At 43.8% G+C, this 9,030-nt stretch overlaps 1 long non-coding RNA gene across 1 annotated transcript; it reads left to right on the forward strand.

Annotated features, from left to right (window-relative positions):
* Positions 1-3,799: 3,799 nt before the first annotated feature.
* Positions 3,800-8,815, forward strand: LOC118085552 (uncharacterized). The gene is made up of 3 exons (XR_009557475.1): positions 3,800-3,836; positions 5,389-5,634; positions 8,347-8,815. It is a non-coding gene; the product is annotated as an uncharacterized LOC118085552 (long non-coding RNA).
* Positions 8,816-9,030: the final 215 nt, after the last annotated feature.

Here is a 9,030-nt window from a genome sequence, read left to right on the forward strand (position 1 = left end):
CTGACCACTGGTCCTGCTAGTTAGGGATCATGGGAGTTGTAGGCCAAAAACATCTGGAGGGCCGAATTTGTCTATGCCTGGTATAGAGCTTTTGATTATTTTTGGCCACACTCATAGAATCAGCTGGTGTTTAATAGCTCTCCATCCAACAGTGGACATCCATCCATCAACCTTTAACTCAAAGGAGAGGGGCACTGCAGAAAGGTGCCTGTGGGACAAATGGCTTCTGGTGACTTAAAGCAGTTGAGCCACACTCCATGATGTGGAGAGGCAATGGGGGCAGGGGGAGCTGTGGTGGACCCATGGGAAATTGGTCCATTCCAAGTTATGACCATCATTCAGACTCAGCGCATCATCCAATCCATTCACTGTGAAATCCAAAGAGACACAATTCCATCATGCTTTCTCGAGTGTCATCCTTTTGTCAGTGTGAGATTGAAATGGTTGGCACCAGCTACAGATCCAGTCCTTAATCCACTATGGTACCTGCTTATCTCTTCCTGTGGCTAATGCAGCTTTGCAGGGATGATTTCAGACTCAAAGAATCATCCAATCATTGTCCTATTCTCATAGCAGGGGGCAGGGGGATGGCTGCTTAAATGGGTGATGGTTGGATCTGAGGGAAACCCACCATTGTCTTTGCCCTCCGCAGAGCCCAAGTCCCAGCCTGCATCCCCATTTGCCAAAGCAGGGAGCAGGCTTATGCCCTCTCCACCCACCAGGAATGGCCCAGACAGATTGAATTCCCCAGTCAGGGCCTCAGTGTATTATTATTATTATTATTATTATTATTATTATTATTATTATATTTATTTATACCCCATTATTATTATACCCCATTATTATTTATGTTTCTATATTTCAGGAGCTATACATATTCATCCATCTGGCTGGGTTTCCTTGGCCACTGTAGGCGGCTCCCAATCAAGTGTTAAAAACAATAAAGCATTAAATACTAAAAACTTCCCTAAACAGGGCTGCCTTCAGATGTCTTTTAAAAAAAGGATAGCTGCTTATTTCCTTGACATCCAATGGAAGGGCATTCCCGCCATCCCTATGTGAACGGTATTCAGGATGCAGCACAAGAGAGTCACTTTCACACACATCCTCACAAAGGTGGCATATTACTAGGGATGGGCAAATCTCTCAAGTTCAGGTTATCTTTCCACATCAGTTTGCATTTATTTTTAAAAGTCCTTTTGAATCAGCATTTTAGAGTGTCTGATTAGTGCTGTCAATATACACATTTTAATGTAACTTTGCCTGATATATACATTTTTTGCAAGGCTATTTCCCCAAATGAAATACATGTTATTTTCATTAATATATGCATTCTTATTACGTAGACTATACACTAGTATATGTACTTTTGTATGCATTACTTATCTGGAGAAATGCACTGCGAATTTGAGAGAAGTGTGAATTCCAAAGGACTGTTTTTCAGCTTGCATATTGCAGTGTAAGAGAACTGACGGACCCATCTGGCTTAACTGTGAGGTCCTTCCGCAATATGATCCCATCTAGATTGTTCTGCACAGTGGAGATTTCAGTGTGCCAGAAAGAGAGAACAGTGGGCCAGATGCCGGAAGAATGCATAGCTCTTGGCAAGGGTTTCACAGATTATTCCACAGGGAAAATATTCCACACATGTTCCAGCACAATGTGTGTGGATATGTTTCTATATTTCAGGATCTATACATATTCAAACACAGGTTAAAACAGCTTAAACTTGCAGGATCCCAGGAGATATGATAGCCATCTTCAAATATCTCAAGGGCTGTCGCATGGAAGATGGAGCAAGTTTGTTTCTCCTGCTCCAGAGGGTAGGATCCGAACCAATGGATTCAAGTTACAGGAAAGGAGATTCCGACTAAACATATGGAAGAACTTTCTGATGGTAAGAAATAACTGAGCTCCTAAAAAATCTGTTACTCCTGGTGACTACAGAAAAATTATAGACTTAAAAAATTCCCAGTCTGAAATATAAACCTTGCCCAACACCATCAAAAACCTTCTCAAGTAGATATTAAAATATTGGTTTTGTGGAATCATTGCCTTTAAAAATGAGCATACAGTATATGAGGGGAATACCTAGGCCAATGAATTTCCTAAAGTTGTGTTCCTCCTTGCATGAGATAGATGCAGGTACAAAAGAAAAGAACGCCAGATAAAAGAGGTTGCCAGTTAAAATGTCCTAAGTCTCCTTTACCTGTTGCTCAAGATAGGAAAATGCAGCACATGGAAACAGCAGCTTCTTGTGACCACAAAACGGTTGGATATTTTCTTTGACATAAAAGCTATAAGAAATCAACAGAAATGTTGCTTCTACGAATTTTGTGGTACCCTCTCCAACCAAAAGAAGATGTACAGAAAGTGCACATGAGGGGCTTAGAAAGGCAGATAATGGTGAAAATAGCAGACCAAAATGCATTCTTAGGGAATATTGCCTGCGAAAATGTGTATGTGAGGCAAAATTGCTCAGAAATTGGATATTAATGCACTAAGTACTCCCCTTGAGCTAGAAGCTGCTTATTCTCATTTGGGAGGAGAAAATGAAGTTAGCATACACACTTGGTCATAGTCTGAGGAAGGGACATGTTCATGCTCCCATTGCCCTGAGGACCAGAAGGAGCACACCTGCATTTCAGATTTTAAGCAGTTTTGAACAGGTCTGAAACAGAATCCACTGATATTGCTTCCTCATCCCTCTCCTTCCTATATATGGACCATCCCTCCTATCAAAACAAGTAATTACCACAAAAGCAATACGAACTGTGAAACAATGACAAGAATAAATATTCAGTGACATATCAATACATCTATTTTGAATGAATCATGAAGGAGGTTTTCCCATGTTCATCCATTTCACTATGAGTATGCTGACCCCTGCAATTTCCCCAAATGCAGGAAACTCAACTGCATGATTTGTGGTACCTCTCCATATTGGGTACCCTACTCTACCATATTGGGAGGGTAATTATTCATGCCTGGGACCTCTTTCATTGTCCTCATTCTTTTAAGTGGGGTGTGTTTGTGTGTGTGTGTGTGTGTGTGTGTGTGTGTGTGTAGCACTTAAGGTCTTGTTTAACTGATACTTTTATCTTTGGGTCTAATGCTTTGTGTTATTTCTTACTTTTATTATGTCAATCACCATGAGACACTTGCACATAGTGACAAATAAATATAATAAATACATATATTCTGTTCTAAATGAACAGAAATCTGTTACTCCTAGTGACTACAGAAAAATTATAGACATAAAAAATGTCCAGTCTGAAATATAAACACCATCAAAAGCCTTCTCCAGTTGATATTAAAATATTGATTTTGTGGAATCATTGCCTTTTAAAATGAGCATATATGAGGGGGATACCTAGGCCAATGAATGTGCTAAAGTTGTGTTCCTCCTGGCATAAGTAAGATGCGGGTAAAAAAGAAAAGAAAAGAATGCCAGATAAAAGAGGTTGCCAGTTAAAATGTCCTAAGTCTCCTTTACCTGTTGCTCAAGATAGGAAAATGCAACACATGGAAACAGCAGCTTCTTGTGACCACAAAACGGTTGGATATTTTTTTGACATAAAAGATATAAGAAATCAACTGAAATGTTGCTACAAAAGTCCGTTGACTTGCATTGTTTCCTGAACCCAACATCCAGTTCTTGGCTTTGGGGATTAGAAACGGTTATTTCATTGGCCCAATTATTGGTAGCTGGTTCACCTCAAGGGGCTGCAACAGGAAGAAGGAGGTCTTCTTGAACCATATAAATTTGTCTTGCCCTTCTGAGTTTTGATAGACTGCTGTTCTTCATCGAGCTTTCAGGAACTCATTCAGGTGGGGTAAGTCAAGTGGTTCTATTGACTGGGAGGCAAGGGATTTGGTTTGATTTTCATTTTAATGCAACTCTACCCACTTCGCAATACACAAACTGAAATGAGGCTATTGTTCAAAATTCAGACTTCTACGAATTTTGTGTTACCCTCTCCAACCAAAAGAAGATGTACGGAAAGTGCACATCAGGGGCTTAGAAAGGCAGATAATGGTGAAAATAACAGAACAAAATGCATTCTTAGGGAATAATGCCTGCAAAAATGTGTACTGAGGCAAAGTTGCATACAAAAAAGGTGGGGGTGTTTAGGAGAAATTCTGATGAATTTTCATGCAAACTTATAAGAAAATTCAAAGTTGATGGCAAAATACAGCAAACTGAATCTGGGATTGTCAAAATGAGAAATTGAGAGACTCTGAAACTGACAGGTTAATTGATCTCTAATTGGTGTGTGAGAGTGTGAATGCACATCAATCCTGTTGGAGTCTTTTGATTTCCATGACACTGTTGAATTGAGTTGGGGTCTGCAGAAAGAGCCTGGGAGAGCCAGCTTTCCTCACGCTTTGTAAATATACCACCAGCGCCGTCTCAAGCGCCCCTGTTGCCATGGTGCGCCGGATCTCTCCAGCGCCCTATGGCACCCCTGTTGCCATGGTGCGCTGGATCTCTCCAGTGCCCTTCCGCCCTGTTTCCCAGCGCGGTGGGCGGGTGGGCACGGCGCTGCTGCGCGGTGGGCGGGCGGGCAGGCACAGCGCGATCTCTCCGGCGCCCTCCCACCCCGTTTCCCAGTGCGGTGGGCAGGTGGGCGCTGCGTGCAGCTGCGGAGCGGACCGGCGGACCGGCCGGCCAGCGGGTGGGCGCAGCTCGCGGCGCCCTCCTGGCGGGCCGGCGCCATGGTGCCCTGCGCCACCGGGGGTCTACATAGAGCCGGCCCTGTATACCATGCCTGCTGTGATATCTGTGCTGATAAGACACAGCTGCTTAAGTGTTTGTGCCTGTTGATGAATTTTTATCTTGTAGTTTATTCTTCCATCCATAAATACATTTATCTTGTATTTCTACCTGTTTCCTTCCCTTTATTTGAGTAACTGCTGCTGCTCAAGTTCATTAATATTTACCTCTTTTTCCTCTCTGATGCAGCAGGAAACAGTAAGATTCAGAGTTTGATTAGTTAGGATTGCCTTGCTGGATCAAACCCAAAGTTTATCAAGTCCAGCATCATAACACATGGCACATTCCTAAGCTTTGAAACATTGTGGGGTGGGTGCGTTAGTGATACCCCAGGAGTACATGCACTCCTTCCCCTCCCTACTCAGATGTGAATTTTTCATTGGTTTGAATCTTGCCACTTGAGCAAGCCATTTTCAGCCTCAGCTCTTGCAATATGGCAGATGATAATTCTGGTTCACCTTAGAGGATTGATGTCATCATAACAGCACTTTGGACACTAGAAATGCTATACAAATGTCAAACCAAACACTCCCTTTTTTGGCCTTTCTTTTTGGAAAAAGGCAGATTGAACCTCTGTTGAGTCACACCTTTGATATGGAATGCTTTAACAGGTCTGAAGATTCTGTGAAGATTTCAGATAAAAATGAACTTCAAATGGATCTGGCTGGTAGCCATTCTCATGATTATAGGATTGGCTAGTGTGGCAGATGCCAGGCGTGGCGGGGGCCGAGGAGGCCGAGGAGGCCGAGGAGGTCGAGGAGGTCGAGGAGGCCGAGGTGGCAGAGGAGGCAGAGGTGGAGGTCGAGGCGGCGGAGGTCGAGGCGGCAGAGGAGGCCGAGGTGGCCGAGGCTGAGGAGGTATGTGACAGGTTTAATTTGTTTTAGTTTTTAAATAATAGATATCAAGAGCTTATTCTACAGCTGTTCCTGGGGAATGGGGGGAATATGCCATACATTTGGTAATACAGGGGGAGTGTTGGCCCTAGCCAAGTTCAAGGTGATGCACTTGGGCTCTGGTTCTGGATAGTGACGGAGGGGCCTTGAGCACACATTTCTAAAGGGGCACAACCAGCTGCCTCCACATCAGGCTCCTTCATTGAAAGCCGCACCTAGGCCGTGCCTTCTAGGCTGATGCAGTGGCAGTGCCTCCCTCACCTCATGGCAGGCGAAGGGATGCCTTGCACATGCCCTGCCCCTGGGCCAGGCATAAGGGAGGGAGAAGGAGGAAGGCGGGAAAGCACTGCCAGAGTCATGTGTGTTGCACCTCGCTGCAAGGACAGGAGAGTGAGGCGACACAGCGGCACTCCTGACTTTGCGTTTTTCTGCTTTATCTCTGCTACCAGTCGGAGCTAGTTTGCAAGAAGAGACTCCCTTGATTAGATGTTGGTTAGCAAAGGGACTGACTCTGCTGCCCAGTCTACCATCCCAGGCACCGGCAACCCACACTATGCCCCTGCTTCAGGAAGCATAATGTAAATGACTGAGAGCTCGGAAGTCTCCCAGTCTCAGCCCCCATCAACATTTATCTCATTTTGAGCAGCACTTAGTTGTGGGTTCTCTGTAGATATTATCAAATACAGTGGTACCTCGGTTTATGAACACAATTGGTTCCGGAAGTCTGTTCATAAACTGAAGCGTTCATAAACCGAAGCGAACTTTCCCATTGAAAGTAATGGAAAGTGAATTAATCCGTTCCAGATGGGTCCGTGGCATTTGTAAACCGAAAATTCGTAAACCGAGGTGTTCGTAAACCAAGGTTCCACTGTACCTGCAATTTTTGAGAAAAAAATAATCCTGACCTACCTTGGTCGAAAGCCTCTTGAAAACACACACACACACACACACACACACACACACACACACACACACACACTTTATACCTGCTATGTTTACAATTCTATGGATGTGTTTAACTTCACCCTGGGAAAAGGAAGGTTCCCTAAATCGTTTCGGCCAATAGTTCCTCAGAATCTGTAGCCAGCAGTGACTGGTACTTTTAAAGGCAAAAGCCCTTTGTTTGGTGGGTGCACATCAGAACCTTTCCCAAGGAAAAGGAGGTGTGAATCCCCACCCCACCCGTTGTGTGTGGGGATTGCATATGTTCAAACCCTATTACTGTAGGTTCAGTCTAGGAAACAGCAGCAGGATTTATTTTGCAGATAAAAGGATCCAGATATCTCTTTGAACAACAAAAGCATTGGGTACATGCTCTTCATCACAGCTCCCATTTCCCCCAACCTCTCATCACACTTCCCAGCTATTTGGTAACCACCAGCCACACCCATTCCATCTCTCTCCCCATCCTGCTGCTCCTACCACAAGGTTCACTACAGTCAAAACATAATTCATAATATAATCACAACATAATTCATTTCTATGATTCCCAACAATTGGCATGATTGGTATATAATTGGTATAAGGTGTGAAAATAAAAGGCGTTGTCTATTTATCCAACAAAGAAGAGTAGCAAAAAGGTTTGCTGCTTTTTAGAATTTGTATGAGATTAAATAATAATATTTGGAAAGGACTGGAGATAGCAAGGAAAGGGAATGGAAGAGAAAGAAGCAGCAGATGCAATGACACAGGAAATCAATATAATAATAATAATAATAATAATAATAATAATAATAATAATAATAATAATTTATACCCCACCCATTTGGCTGGGTTTCCCCAGCCATTCTGTGCAGCTTCCAACAGAAAAGTAAAATAATCGATTAAAGATTAAAAGCCTCCCTAAAGAGGCCTGCCTTCAGATGTCTTCTAAAAATCTGGTAGCTGTTTTTCTCTTTGACATCTGACGAGAGGGCATTCCACAGGGCGGGCACCACTACCGAGAAGGCCCTCTGGTTGGTTCCCTGCAACTTGGCTTCTCGCAGCCAGGGAACCGCCAGAAGGCCCTTGGTACTGGACCTCAATGTCCGGGGAGAACAATGGAGGTGGAGACACTCCTTCAGGTATACTGGACCGAGGCCATATAGGGCAGGCATCCCCAAACTGCGGCCTCCAGATGTTTTGGCCTACAACTCCCATGATCCCTAGCTAACAGGACCAGTGGTCAGGGATGATGGGAATTGTAGTCCAAAACATCTGGAGGGCCGAAGTTTGGGGGTGCCTGATATAGGGCTTTAAAGTTCAGTACCAACACCTTGAATTGTGCTTGGAAAAGTACTGGGAGCCAATGTAGATCTTTCAAGACCGGTGTTATGTGGTCTTGGCGGCCGCTCCCAGTCACCAGTATAGCTGCCGCATTCGGGATTAGTTGTAGTTTCTGGGTCACCTTCAAAGGTAGCCCCACATAGAGCGCATTGCAGTAGTCCAAGCAGGAGAAAATTAGAGCATGCACCACAATAAAGCTGGACTAAGTCATAACTAGCTTGACTCCATTGATTTCTTTGGGTCTACAGCTCTTAGTTGACAACCCAAGTAGGAAGCCATGCAGACAAGAGCAAGGATAACCCCCAACGTATCCATAACCAATGAAATTCCTCCCAAGCCCTATTCTGATTCCAGACAGTTGAAACAGGAATGTTCACCCTATAAAGCAGATTTCTCTTCTTTTCATTTCAGCAAAGTAGAACGAAATGAAGGCACAGACCAGGAACGTCCAACAACGGCATCCCTCCAAGACAAAAACAGAAAACAAAATGCTAGTGTAGCAGTCGCTTTCAACATTTCCTGTTCTCTACCCCGATTTTCTGCTTCTTTCCTTGTCAGGGAGGTCAGTCCACATCTGTCTGCACACAACTGCAAATCATCTCCCCCAAAAGCTATGAACCAGGCATAGGGAAACTTGGCCCTCCAGATGTTTTGGGACTACAACTCCCATCATCCCTAGCTAAGAGGACCAGTGGTCAGGAATGATGGGAGTTGTAGTCCCAAAACATCTGGAGGGGGAGATAAACGTGGCTAATTAGTCTCAGCTCCATGGTATTTTTTGCCAACCTTTGCTATTACTCTTGAGAATGTAGAAATGCATTTTATTTCCCCCTGTTTGCATTATCTTTATGAAACTTTCTTGCACATTCAGCATATTAAAGCATTGAAAAAATGATGTGTTTCTCTTTTTGATGCTCTTGACATTTTTTTCCACCTTTAAGCTCTTATCTCACAGACGTGCAAAGTGACAGAAGTCTATTTTCCAAGCAGGCTAGATATCTAGCAATATATTTTACAACAAGAATACAGTCTAGAGCAGGCATAGGCAAACTCGGCCTTGTAGGTGCTTTGGGACTACAATTCCAATCACCCCTG

The sequence above is a fragment of the Zootoca vivipara genome, chromosome 4 (genome assembly GCF_963506605.1).
Source record: "Zootoca vivipara chromosome 4, rZooViv1.1, whole genome shotgun sequence".
Taxonomy (NCBI): Eukaryota; Metazoa; Chordata; class Lepidosauria; order Squamata; family Lacertidae; genus Zootoca; species Zootoca vivipara.